At 47.0% G+C, this 13,684-nt stretch overlaps 1 long non-coding RNA gene across 1 annotated transcript; it reads right to left on the bottom strand.

The window, feature by feature from the left end:
* Positions 1-9,683: 9,683 nt before the first annotated feature.
* On the bottom strand, positions 9,684-12,467 carry LOC120656633. The gene is made up of 2 exons (XR_005667961.1): positions 10,516-12,467; positions 9,684-10,099 (listed from the first exon to the last, which is right to left on the bottom strand). It is a non-coding gene; the product is annotated as an uncharacterized LOC120656633 (long non-coding RNA).
* Between the last annotated feature and the right edge of the window lie 1,217 nt (positions 12,468-13,684).

Genomic DNA, 13,684 nt, shown 5'->3' with positions numbered 1-13,684 from the left:
CAGGAGATGATCCGAATTTTCCTTTGTCCCTCCTTTGGAAGGTAGCAGCCGATCCGCTCGCCGTGTCGCGCCTCCCTTCGTCCCCGGCGGGCGCTGCTGCAGCGGGGGCGCCAAGGCGGGGGAGAAAAGGGAAGATGCGCGGGCGTTGTCGCGGGGAGAAGAGAGGTGGCGAGATGAAGCGTCCCCTCGCGAGACATGATTTAAATGTGATGTCAACATCAGTCTCATAAGGCTGATGACACATTTATTACATCAGATGGTTCATCACCGTACAACTCTACGCGGTAATAGGCAGTGAAGCGCCACTATCGCGAGGATTACAACTAAAACCCACACAACTACATTAATTACGAAGAGGGGGTCATCAGAGTCTTGCGCCATACGGAACTTCCTGCGAGTGACCCTATCCACAGGCAAGGCTGGGTGCAGGACGGTACCCCTACTCAGCGTCGTCAGGAAGGAAGTCTGGATCTTCCTCTGTAAAAATAAAGAATGAGGTGAGTACAAACGTACTCAGCAAGTCCAACCACACCCACGGAGGGGGTATAACAGAATATAATGCACAGGGTAAATCAAGGATAAGATTAGGATTTAATTTAGTGAAAGCAATATTTTATGCAGGGGTCGTTTGAAAAAAAAGATTTTCAAAGTAAGTTTTTCTTGCACCGAGTAACACGTAGTGTTGACCCACACAGGATCCAAGTTTTAAGCTGTTACCGGATTCGTCATCCGCCGTAGCACACGACACAACTGCCGGACACTTTTTTCAAAACAACTCACGCCAACCCATCCTAAAGAAACACTAGTTGCGTGACCACACCGTAACTCGCCCAGTACCGTGGGCACGGCTATTCGAATAGATTTTAACTTTACAGAGGTGTGCAACTTTACCCACAAGCGGGGTACCACAGCTCGAACATCGTAGTGTCGGTGTAGATCCCAACAAAACCATTACCCACCTTAGCTAGACCTGACTAACCATCACGGGATCCACCAAGGGGTCATTGACCTATCATAGAGGTTTTAACCGGGGCATAAGTCACACAGAGCTAATCCCTTCTCCTTGATCACCCGTTGCTCTCAGCTCTCCTGATGGCTATCAGACTAACTAGTGGGGTTTATGCTAAGCCGTTGCCCATTCAACGGTCGAGTGGTTTGCACGATAGTGGAGTTAGGTGAGATGACACACCAACTCGGTCCTTAATTGTGACTAGGGATTGCAACGGGTACAAACCCGTCGGGTATCACTAACCCAAACCCGCACCCGCCAGGATAAAATAGTACCCGTTAAAAAACTCATACCCGTCGCGGGTATGATTTCATGCCCGTACCCGTACCCGTGCGGGTTTTTTTGTACACACGGGTTTCCCGTACCCGATAGAAGAAGCAACAAAATTTAATAGAAAACATAAACAAATACACAATGCATTATAGCCAAATGAGTCTATGAATAGGTAATCATCGATGAGAATGGAAGTACATGAGCCTAAATCTCTCTTAGCATGTGATTAGACCTTATTTTGATACAAGACTTTGAAACATTAGTATTTTAGGTTATATGTTGTCGGATTTATTATACCCACGGGTTTGCGGGTTTGTGTACTTGAAGAACAAACCCGCACCCGCAAACCCGACGGGTATGAAGTTTATCCCATTAAGAAACCCGCGGGTATAGAATTTAGTCTATGCCCGCACCCTAATAGAGCAAAAACCCATCGGGTTTCGGATTTCGGGCACCCGTTGCCATCCCTAATTGTGACAAGATGGATATCTCCCTTCCTTGCTCTACCACACAGGCACGAGCACACCAAACGGCAAATCACACAGAAATACCATCCATCCCGTCTAAACTCATCTTTCAAAAATTCCACATTTCCCTTCCCACACACACACTCACACGTTTTCTTTTTATAAAACAAATTGTACCGAATTTAAGGTCCTAAGCGTTCTAGCAGCGATTAACGTCCAAATACATTCAGACATTAATATAGGTGGTCAAGGAATAGTTATAACAAATCAAGGGGTGACTATCCAACCGTGTTTTCAGCAGGCAAAATATATGCAATTTTGTAAAATAGGCCAATAGGTTGTGTTTATAAAAACTAGGACAAAACATGCATCAAAGGGCAGGATTGAACTTGCCGTCTTCAAATCCTTCCGGGTGTTCTTGATCGAAGTGTTGTCCTTCGGGCTCGGGGTCGCAGAACTGGTCCTTGTTCGCTTGCTCGCAGTACTGCTCGTCGACGGGCTCTCCTTTGTTCACACCGTGATCTACGACGTATACAAACAAGCACACAATCAAGAAAAGAAATAAAAGTTTTATCGTTGAGCTCGAATCGGAAACAATTAAGATATGGAGATAGAAGTAATATTTTTGGGCGGTTTCCTAATGGCATGGATAAAACTATGTTATGAGAGGTATGGTAAAGTTTCAGGTCGATCTGAGATCGTTTGGCGCGTGAAATGATGGGTTACAGAGAGGTTTAGGGCTCGAGCGGGGGTTCAAGGGCCTTTTTGTAAATATTTTTGAGGGGGCAAGGGCTTGGTTGTAATTTTTGAAAATATTGGGCCACTCTGGAAAAGTGTAGGGGTATAATTGAAATTGTGCTATTATGTTGGAAGGGTTTATTTGCTAATATAATAAAGGGCAGGGATTCATTTGCAAAAAGGTAAAATAGTGGAAGGGCTCTTTATAGAATAGAGGAAAGGGAAGGGGGGTTTTGGGCAAAATAGCCCTTCTTCAACCTCCCTCCCGTTCCTCTCCCGTGAAACAGAGGAGGGGGTCTGGGGCGCTGTAACGACCCGATCCGGGATAACGGCTAAGATCTACTCTACAAGTTGAGTAAACCACACCAGCTAATTAATTCTCTTGCGTTTTCGTCCTCGCTTCGCACAAAAAGGATCGATCCGGAATTAACTAGCTTCCCGCGACCGGCTATTTAAGCTGGTCTGTCCCTTTCTCAATTTCCAGTATGGGATCATCGGTCCCGAACTACAGTGTTCCGCGATGAATAGTGCCGATGCTACAGTACCCGAGCTACAGTACCCGACGTGATACATTACCCGATATTAGGCCCGGGCCAATTCGGCTATAGTACCCGAGCTACAGTACAGTCTATTGCTACAGTACCGAGGCCCAACATTGTTCAACTTGTCCCACTGGCCCACTTAACAAGGCTGGGATGTCACAGACGCCGGCGGTGGCCGACTCCGTCGTCCCAGGGCACGACGGCGGCCTGGAGGTCGGGAAAGAGAGAGAGGGTGACGAGGAGAAGTGATTCCCCCTCTCGATTCGGGTGGTGGTGGCCTGGAGAGGCGGCGCCAAGGCGGAGGGCGGCGACCGGCTCTGGCCGGCGCGACGGCGACGCTGCGGGGCTTGGCGGCGGCCAGGGCTAGGGGCAACGCGGAGAGGAGACCGAGGGGGTTCCCATCCCCTAACCACCTCGAGCAGGAGCAGATTGTAGAGGCGCACCCACGGTGGACGGCAGAGGCGAGCAGAGCAACTTGCGGCGGCGGCGCTCAGGGGCTTGGGGAGAGCTGCGCAGTAGTGGAGGTGGTTTGTGGCGGTGATGAGCGACGCGAGGGGCCTCTTATAGACCAGGGAAGGCGGTGGAGAGGGCGAGGCGGTGGTGGCGGCCGGCGAGCATCGCGGGCGCCATTAATGGCATTCGGGGCCGGCTCAGCGCTGCGCTGCTCGAGCGTCGAGGCGAGCAGTGGGGTGTGGTGGCGCGTAGCGGGGACGGGACGTCTCGAGCAAGCGGGAGCGGCAGCAGTGGCGAGCACAGGGCAGCGGCGGCGTGCGGCGTGCGCGCGCGGGCGCTGGCGCGCGGGCAGAGCGCGTGGCGGCGCTGTAGCTAGGCGACGGTGGCGCGGTGAACGCACGTGGGCGTGGGCGGGGCCGGGAGCAAAGGCGAGCGGGACCGGGGCGGCCGGCGAGCGGCGCGGCGAGCGCGTGCGCGCAGCGGCGGCTTGCGCGGCGTGGGCAGAGGGCGGCAGCGGCGGTGCTCGCGCGCGTGTGGGGGCGCGGGCCGCGCATGGGGTCGGCCGGGGTGGGGCGCGCGTGCAGGAGCGGCGTGCGGGTGTGGCCGGGCTAGGCGGGGTGCGCGGTGCGCCGCAGAGAAGGGAGGGAGGAAGGGGAGAGAGAAGGAGAAAGAAAAAAGAAAATGTAGAAAAGGAAAAGAAAATGGAAAAAAAGGAAAAATGAAAAATGAAAAAGAAAAAGGGGAAGTGAGAGAAGAGAGAGAGGGAGAGATTCGCGCCGGCGCTGATCGTGGCGACGACTGCAAGGCCGGTCAGCCACGCTCAGCGGTCGCGTGCGCGTGCGGACGAGGCCACATGGAAAGGGGTCGGGGGTCGGAAATCGGACGTTTGGAACAGAGAAAGATTCTGGGAATTAGGGTTCAGGGTTTTAGGAGGATTTTGAGCTCAACGATGAAAATTTTTTGGAAAAAAAATATTTTAACGCGTGATTTAATTTTGATAGATTTTCGAGATGTCACGCGAGAATTTAGGAAGGTTCTGGATGCGCGGCCCGGCGGCCAGATGGCTGGTGGAAACGGCTCGCCGGACGCGAAAGCGACGCCGAAGCGAATCAAAGTACCTAAATGTCCCGACGAGTTCCCCGGGGAATAATTCTCGTGGGCCAATTTTGGGGGAGCAACCTCACAGAGCATAGCGGCTAGGAGCAGTGGAGAACTGGAGATACGTATAGATCATAGACGGAAGGGAATCAGTTGCTTGCGCCAAGGTTCAAACTTTTTTTAACTTAAGCTCATAAACATGTAATGAAAAGTTAAATAGGTTGACAGCACAACACATAACCAATGATATTACATTTGTTATAGATAAAACATTACACTAGACAATTTATACTTTTTCAAAAAAATTACGAGACAAAATGCCATAGCAGTCTATTTCCATTTTTTAGAAAAAAACAATACTAAGGAAATAATTTTTGATCTTTGACATTAGTCTCGGCTGCTATTGGACCGGAACTAATGAAGACTTTAGCCCCGGATCCGACGGTTAGCTAGGTGGCCGGTGGGAGCAGCCAAGACTAAAATTTCAAACTTTCTAGGACTAAAGAGTCCTCCACGAGTTAGTTCAAAACAATAGCGTTGTTCCAGTTGGTGGCTCCAACAGGGTCTAAAACTCCAAAGTTTTAGTCATAGTTGGTAATACCAATCTGAATAAAAGGGTCCTCCACAGATTAGTTCAAAATGATAGTATCCTTATTAGGGTCACATGTGTTGCATAGTTAGGATGGTAAAGAAACTATGAGTGAAGTAAGAGATCTTAGATTCAAATTCCATAAGGGAACTACATACCATTTATGTACTCGTGAAGGTACCATAACAGATAGATATCGATGTTGGTACACTATAAACTGACTTACGTACACAAAGAATATTGTGTTGGAGGTACCAACGTTATAGATGAGGTAATATATATTCATATTTACAACATTTTATAATTCTATAATTGGAAGATGTATACAAGTCTTTTTATCATACTACGCAAGTGTTCTATACTATGTAAAAGCTTATTCAAAGAAATCATATGCACCGGCGTGCTTAGTGCTGGACATCAATCCAGACAGCTTATACTTTACATGTTTAGTTTACCTTGATGATAATAGTGTACACATGGATTTGATTTATCTCAATATTTTTTGGAGCGACAACATTATATTATATACGATAAATATCATTATTTGTTAGCAGATTTATATCTTTTTAAACTTCATTTTTTTTAACTCCAGTACTACTAGTATACCCGAATAAAGATAAATCATGGGTTTTCCCTGTTGTCATTATCGCGCACAAGACCCGCAGAACCAATTCTTAAACGACAAATCACGTCTGCTGATCGATGTGAGTGCGATGTTGTTAGGACGCGGAGCCTTTCTCACCTGATCTGTTCGCTTGGCAAAAGGTTCTTTCCCGTTTTAGGGTGTGTTTAGATCACTTTGCATTTTGCGTTTTTGTCAGGAAATCTTCAATATTTAAAGTATTAAATATAGACTAATCACAAAACTAATTATAGATCTCGTCTGTAAACTACGAGACGAATCTAATAACCTTAATTAATCCATCATTAGAGCATATTTACTGTAGCATTACTGTAGCAATTTAGTTTCTAATCGCGCCCTAATTAGGCTCATTAGATTCGTCTCGCGATTTACAGTCCATTTGTATAATGTGATTTATTTTTTGACTATATTTAATATACTATGCAAACGATTTATAAAAAAATTTACGTTTTATCTTTACAGCATCTAAACACGGCCTTACTCGAGGCCCTGACGCTTTCTGAGCATTTTACCGTCAAATCTCGTGGGCGAAAACCTGGACTGTCACTCATGCAATTGACTGACCAATCAATCTACTGCTCACTGTTGCTGTCAGTCATGACGACACTAAACCGCACTGTGGCCCGTTGCTAGGCATGTTCTTTCTTCTTTGTGGGCTAGAAAGTGGGAAACATTTCATTTTATAAATGGGCCAGGTTACTCATTTTGGGCCTAGTTACTCACTTCCGACGGGAGGAGCATAGTATCATCGTACATATTGGGCCTGAATATTCTTTTTCTTGCGAAGCCTGAATGTTACTGCATTTTTTTCATTTTTATATTAAAAATTAAAAAAAGTTACAAAAATATATGTTGTTTTTGTAAAATTTTAAATATGGGGGCCTGCCACCCGAGTAGGGGGTGACAGGCCACCTGTCGCCCGTGTAGTAGGCGACAGGACCCATCTGTAAATTTTTTTGTACAGATAGGTTCCTGTACAGAAACATTGCACTGTGGGGGGACCGGTCCCCCCCCCCCGCGGGCGACAGGGAGGCCGGTCGCCCCCCCACCAGGCGACCGCCTCCCCCTCCTCTATATAAGCCGTGAGGCCCCCTTCTCTCCTCATTTGAGCCCAAAAAATCCACCAAAAATCCAGAAAAAAAAAGAGAGGGGTGAGGAGAAGTGAAGCGGCGAAGCCCTGCAGATAAGTATAATTTTTTGAGTAGTTAAATATATAATTGTAAATTCTGAATTTCACTTCTTTATTGATATTGCAGCATAAGCCAATGGATGCCTCCAATTCTGGAGGATTTTTATGGACCGAAGAAAAATCTAGTATAATACTTGAAATTATGACACATCTTGTACTGAAGAAGAAGTTTGATCCATTAGCGGATGGTACGATAGATTTAGTAGTGTCCAAAGTACTAGATTTTAAAGATTTGACATTGTTTCGAGGTATAACAACGCAAGATGTGAAGGAACACCTGCTAGAACGCCGTAAGATATACATGAGGGTATGTGAACTTGCGAATCATCCTAATGTTATCGGATTCATACAAAGTGATTCGAAGATATGGATGCAGTCCGAGGTGTATGATATGCACATCAAGGTAACTCTCATTCACGTCTAATCTTTATAGTTATTTGAAAATATATATAGCAAACTCTCAAATTGTTGTGTAATTATATGCAAGGATTACCCCGACGATACGGAAGTGATTAACAAATCAATACCAAATTTCCGTAAATTGGTATGTATCTTCGGTGGAGTTATGCCGCAAACTAGACGAAGGTGGTCGAGAAGATCTTCGGGTTATAGTACTTGTCGTCCGCATGAACAGAGAACCGAAGGTTCGTCGAGTCATTCAGCACCACCTCCAGCATCTACTTCTGTTAACTGGGATGACGACCTAGATGATTTCATGCCCCCCAAACCATGGCCGCTAACATTTGATGTACCTCCAGAATTGGAGGCATCCATTGGCTTATGCTGCAATATCAATAAAGGAGTGAAATTCAGAATTTACAATTCTATATTTAACTACTCAAAAAATTATACTTACCTACAGGGCTTCGCTGCTTCACTTCTCCTCACCCCTCTTTTTTTTTCTGGATTTTTGGTGGATTTTTTGGGCTCAAATGAGGAGAGAAGTGGGCCTCACGGCTTATATAGAGGAGGGGGAGGCGGTCGCCCGGTGGGGGGCGACCGGCCTCCCTGTCGCCCGCGGGGGGGCGGGGGGGGGGGGGGGGGGGGGGGGACCGGCCCCACCCCCTGTCGCCCGGGGGGGGCGACCGGTCCCCCCACAACGCAACGTTTCTGCACAGGGACCTATCTGTTTTTACACATAGGTCCTGTCGCCTACTACACGGGCGGCAGGTGGCCTGTCGCTCCTTACCTGGATGACAGGCCCCCATATTTGAAATTTTACAAAAACAACATATATTTTTGATTTTTTTATTTTTAATATAGAAATGAAAAAAACGCGAATGTTACTAATATGGTTCAACGTGGCCCTCAAACACGAAGAAAAACGGTTTATTCCGGCCCATATAGTTCACACCAGACAGGAAAATGGAGGAATAAACTCGGCGCGCAAGCACTGTGGTGCATACATACCTTCAGTGTGCCCAGTGCCCACTGACTGACTGACAAAGCAGTTAAACGAGGGCATGGTTTCCCCAGGCCCAGGGGCCAGGGCTTTCGTAGCTCGTCCAGGATGGCCGCTGATCTATCAGGACTTCAGGAGCGTGGTACGCCAAGACCGCGGCGAACTGTCAAATTTGGTCTTTCGCATGCAGCGGCCATGGATCGCGGCCATTACGCACCGGCGAAGCGGTGGACGGTGGTCCACCACCGGCGGCACAGGGGAGGGGACTAGGCCAAAGGCCAAAGCTGCAGCTGCCGCGCACAGAAAAGGCTGGCTCCTTGTTTTCCGCCATCCCCGCCCCGGCCCCCTCTGGAGAGCTAGGGGGGCAGGAGCAGTACCAGTGGGGTGGAAGCTTGCTTGAGAGGGACACACGAAAAAGGCTCGGAGGCTGTGGTCATTCTTTGGATTTTTGCTTCCATCGATGTGCCTTTCCGCTGGGCCTGGGCATTTGGTTTAACCGAACCGAACCGATCGGTTCTTCAGTTTTTTAGCAAACTTCGGTTCTCCAGAAATGAGAACCGTTCGGTTCCTAGAAAATCTGAGAACCTAGCAATTCGGTTTCGGTTTTTTTCGGTGTGCCTTTCCGCAGCTACGCGTCCACCAGCTCAGCTTTTGGGATTTGGAACTCGAAGACGGCTGGTGGTGGTGGTGGCAGCAGCAGTAGCAGTGCACAAGCCTCGGTCTCCTTTGGTTTGCTTCAAGTCCAGGAGATTAGGTGCGTAGGCGGTAGTTCCTATTCAGGCCCAAGCTTTTTTTTCAGAGAATTAGGAGAGAAGGGGATATATGTGTTCTCATGCGCCGTGCTTCCCCGCAAAAGTATCAGAAAGAACTGCCGTGTCGTGTCGTCATGAAGACATACTGTATGTCCTCTTGTTCCCCCTTTCTTCAGTACTAGTGTACTACCGGATACCGATAGCAGATGCTTCATGCTTGTCAACCGATCCGTCGTATACTCGCAAAGAACTTCTTCTGCTTGGTAAGATGGGACGCTACTGTATATGCCACGCCTTTATTGCAGATAAGATGGGACGCTACTGTATATTCTGTAAAATGCTGGTATGCCGCGCCAGTGCCGTGTCTTCACATCATGTTTTTATTCTCGTTCTCTCCTTCACAGTATAGTCACATCACGTGTGTGTGTGAGAGAGAGAGATGGGAGAGAAATTAGCACTTCATTTCTCAACTCAAAGTTATGAATCGAAAGTGTTACGTGGGAGAGAGGGAGGGAGTAATAATACCCGTAGCACAAGTCAAGGATACTCTATTTTTTTTAACCCATCCGAGTTCTGAATCTAGTATTTGGAGTGAGAAACTTTACTATCCTCTTTGATTCAGAGTTCTAACCAATGTATGTTGTAGACAAAAATTGGCATCCACGGATAGATATGAAGCCTGAAACACCAATTCCACCAAGGAGTATATTTTAGTACGGTGCGCAGAACAAGGACACCTAATGACCTAAACCATTGCTATGCCTTGGCTCACTTTAGGGTTTTGGTACACCTAATTATATCCTGCCCCATGTCACCTCCTCCGAATCTCCAACAAGACAATGGTACTTGATGCACACACTTAAAAAAGGATAATTCCATTGCATGCACGTGACTGTCTTGCTCAACCGCTTCTCCAATTTGTGTTGCCTGAAGGTTCCCGACCTCTACAAAAAAGTAACTTTCAGCTTTCCAAAACCTGCCTCTAAAGTTGCGGTGTCATCTCAAAAGAAAGTAAATCTCTGGTACTTCCATACAAACAAACCACATCATTTTTTTTCTCGAACGGGTGGAACCACATCATTCACTAGTTGTTTTATTTCATGCTTTCTTTTGCCTAATGCTACGACCATTTCTGTCTTCAATTTTGTCATTTGGCTACAGAAGTACTATAACGGTGGTAATACCGTGTGTGGACATGCATCACATGTGAAAGTTGAAGGCAGCTAATAAAACAGTCATGAGAATACAAATCTGATTGTATGGACTAGTCTTGCTTGTACTTCTTTTGCATACACAGACATAATCTCCAACAGTAAACTTGTGACATTATTAGTGTCTATATATGGGACTGCAGAATTACCTGTCCCTTCTTCAAAAGGACACCACAGCTAATCAACACTGCAAATGAACTTCCTAGCAAAAAAAGAAAAAAAGAAAGAAAGAAAGCATCGCACATGAACTTGTTGAGCACAAACCTCAAACGACGTACTCACTCCTGACCTGCCAAAAAAGTTAACCAGCTGGCTGCTGTGCCGCCTGACAACAAGTTACCTGCATATATTAAAATCTGCGTCCTTTGTGCATTAACCTGCGCCAGTCAGATGCATATATTGAAAGAGTATATACTAGTACGCTGCATGTGTATCAACATTGTGAGCACAAGAATGTGAATATGATCGAGAAACAACTTAAGCAAAAAACCATTTGTAGGGTGCCGTTACTAACATGTGTTTTGGTCTTCGGAGACATTTCTTTCATATAAGTGAGCCACCAACAATGTGATTTATGTCACTTTTGATTTATCCAAATAAATGCATACGATGTCATATGGAATAATCACTTCCTACTAGCACACTATAAGCGGTATAGTTAGAACAGCCATAAAGCGCCATTACGATAGCCCTTTACATAGTTGTATATATGTAGGCTCTACCGCTAAACATTCATGGAATGTTTCATGATAACGTGCACATAGTTGGAAGGTATAGCACATGGCGGGGGTGAATGCAGAATTGCAAAGTTACAGGCCTGCTTAACTTAGCTTGTTGGAGCCTGCCCCATGGCCATGCCCCCCGTGGGACAGGTTCATCAGCAGCATGATGTGTCCTGCTTTGATGTATGAGGAAACAAAGGGAATGGGACAACTACTCATGAACCACACCCCAGTACGTTAATTTTTGGCCTGGTCTTCCGAAGAAACAAATCTGCAATTGATGTTAGTAGATGGCAGTATTTATTCTGCATCAAGAGAACACACATATGAGCTCAGGCAAAAAGGTGCGCATGTTGTATGCTCCTTCGTCTTCACTATTCAGAAACACACATCGGGCCGGATACAGTATCGTTCTTTTAAGTTATCCCTTGCTCTTAGTTTGTGGAGATCAAATAGGGAACTAGCAACACTTGTTGGATTGATCTAGCTATTTATGAGAAAGAACTTTTGGTATTCAGGAGATATATATATGGTACCAGCTATACAGATTGATGCAATATGACTAGCGTTAGATGGGGATTTAGTTAACACTAGATCTCTTGACATGAAAAGGGAGATTAGCGCAGCTAGGTCTAGGAGAGAGAAAGATAAAGATGCTATAGTACGGATCAAAAGAGAAGATAAGAAGATCCTTCATGTAAAAGTCATCGATGATACACAAACTTTTCCCCCCATCTTTCTCCTGTCAGATTAGGGATCTCGGAAAAAGTGGGCATGGGAAAAAGACCACAACTAACAAGCAAGATGACATGCCATAGTTTAAAGAAAGAGGAGAATTGGAGAAAGCATGCAGGTTATTCAGAGTCAAGAATCCTCATGATTGCACCAATCTGCTGCATGCTAGATCGCACGAAACCCAACACAAGGGAAACATTCGCCGAGATAATCATATCCTAATCATGCATGGTTGCAGCCGCGCGTGGGCACAATAACCTAGCTAGATCACGCGAGCCATCAGATGTTCAAACCGGCCAAGAGATCTAGAAAATCGCGCAAGATCGATGACCGAGAGAAACTCACCATGCGAGCGCGAGGCAAGAACAAGAGGGGGATCGGCGCGCGCGGAACAACCGGGAGCTCTACTTGAGGGGAATGAAGCCTGGTCCGAGATCAACCTAGATCGATGAGATCTCCATCGATCACCAGGTTTAATTTCTGCGCACCTCGAGCCAGACAACATTCCCCTCAAAGTAAGAAAGCTCCCTCGTTTTCCTTCCCGATCTGTTGCGATTCCTTCTCCTCCGGCCGCCTCCTGTTCTTCCCCCCGCATGACTCGGCTTGTTTCAAGGGGGGAGACGCCAGAGGCCAGAGCTGGCGAGGACGATGGCCTGTTGGTATCTATAAAGAAGGTGGGGTGGAGAGAGAGAGAGAGAGAGAGAGAGAGAGAGAGAGAGAGAGAGAGAGAGAGAGAGAGGGCGCTATCATCATAAGTGAAATCATTGCATTTAGGGGCCGGGCCGGGCCGGAGTCAGAATTGGGGACGGAGGGACAAATTCAAGAAAGGAACAACAAAACCAGCAAAAATGACGTGCCTTTTTAATTTACGAACATCGTGATGAGAAGCTGAGCTAACCCGGGCCCTAGCGTGGCCCAGCTCTACGTTTACTGTTAGCAATACCGAGCTTCACAAATGGAGGTCCCGGAAAGTTGGTGAGAAATCATGTTTGGTTCTCGCGAACCCGGCCAGCGAATTAAAGGAGCGATGTGTTGGGCTGGATCTTGCTAGCTATGTGTGCGTGACTGATTTATTTGATCAAGTTTTCTGACAAAGAAAGATTCATAAACTGATTGGTTTTGTGATCTGTGATTTGGCAGGGAAGGATTGAGAAAGAGCTTGCAAATAAACAGAGACATTCAGACATGCTTGCGTGTGAGACGTACGTGTACTATATATACTACGTGTGGTCGTGTGGAGTGCCGGTCGTGCTGTCCAGAGCGACAGGGACACGAGCCGGACTACGACCAGGCGTAGGCGTATGGGTCATCAGAGCCCGCAGCTGCGTCGTCAATGCGATGTGCACCAAGATACTGCCCGATCTTGTTAGTACTCTACCATGGACAGGACTCTCTCCATCTCCCATAGTCCCATGGCATTTGCAAGCTGGTTGTCCGGGCATGGGCATCGAGCTCGATCGTTTCCCTCTCGCGCAGGCAACCGCGAAAGCGATCGCGATCGCGTTGGCCGGGGCCGGCGCGGCCGGCCATAGGATTCGATCGGATGGGCTAACGAGATCCGGCTCCTGGATCTAAATATACATTTTCTCTCTTTTTTTCTTCTGGGCGACAGAGGATTAAGGACGACTGGGAATGTCTCTTATGATGCATTAATTAATTAATAGTTGATTAATTACTGTCAAAACACTAATTGAGGTGAGAACGAGACTTTGACTACCGCTTTGTTGGTTTCACAGCTCGACTCGACTGCATGATGTCTGCACGTGCTGTCTAGCAGGAGCTAGTTTGTCAGCGTGTACGTGCGTCGGCATGCACACTCGCCTTGAATTGGCGTACGTACCGGGCCGCTGCAGGGAGGCCC

Source organism: Panicum virgatum, chromosome 1N (assembly GCF_016808335.1).
Source record: "Panicum virgatum strain AP13 chromosome 1N, P.virgatum_v5, whole genome shotgun sequence".
NCBI lineage: Eukaryota > Viridiplantae > Streptophyta > Magnoliopsida > Poales > Poaceae > Panicum > Panicum virgatum.
The sequence above is the reverse complement of the archived record's forward strand: the minus strand, read 5'-3'. Positions and strand labels throughout refer to the sequence as shown.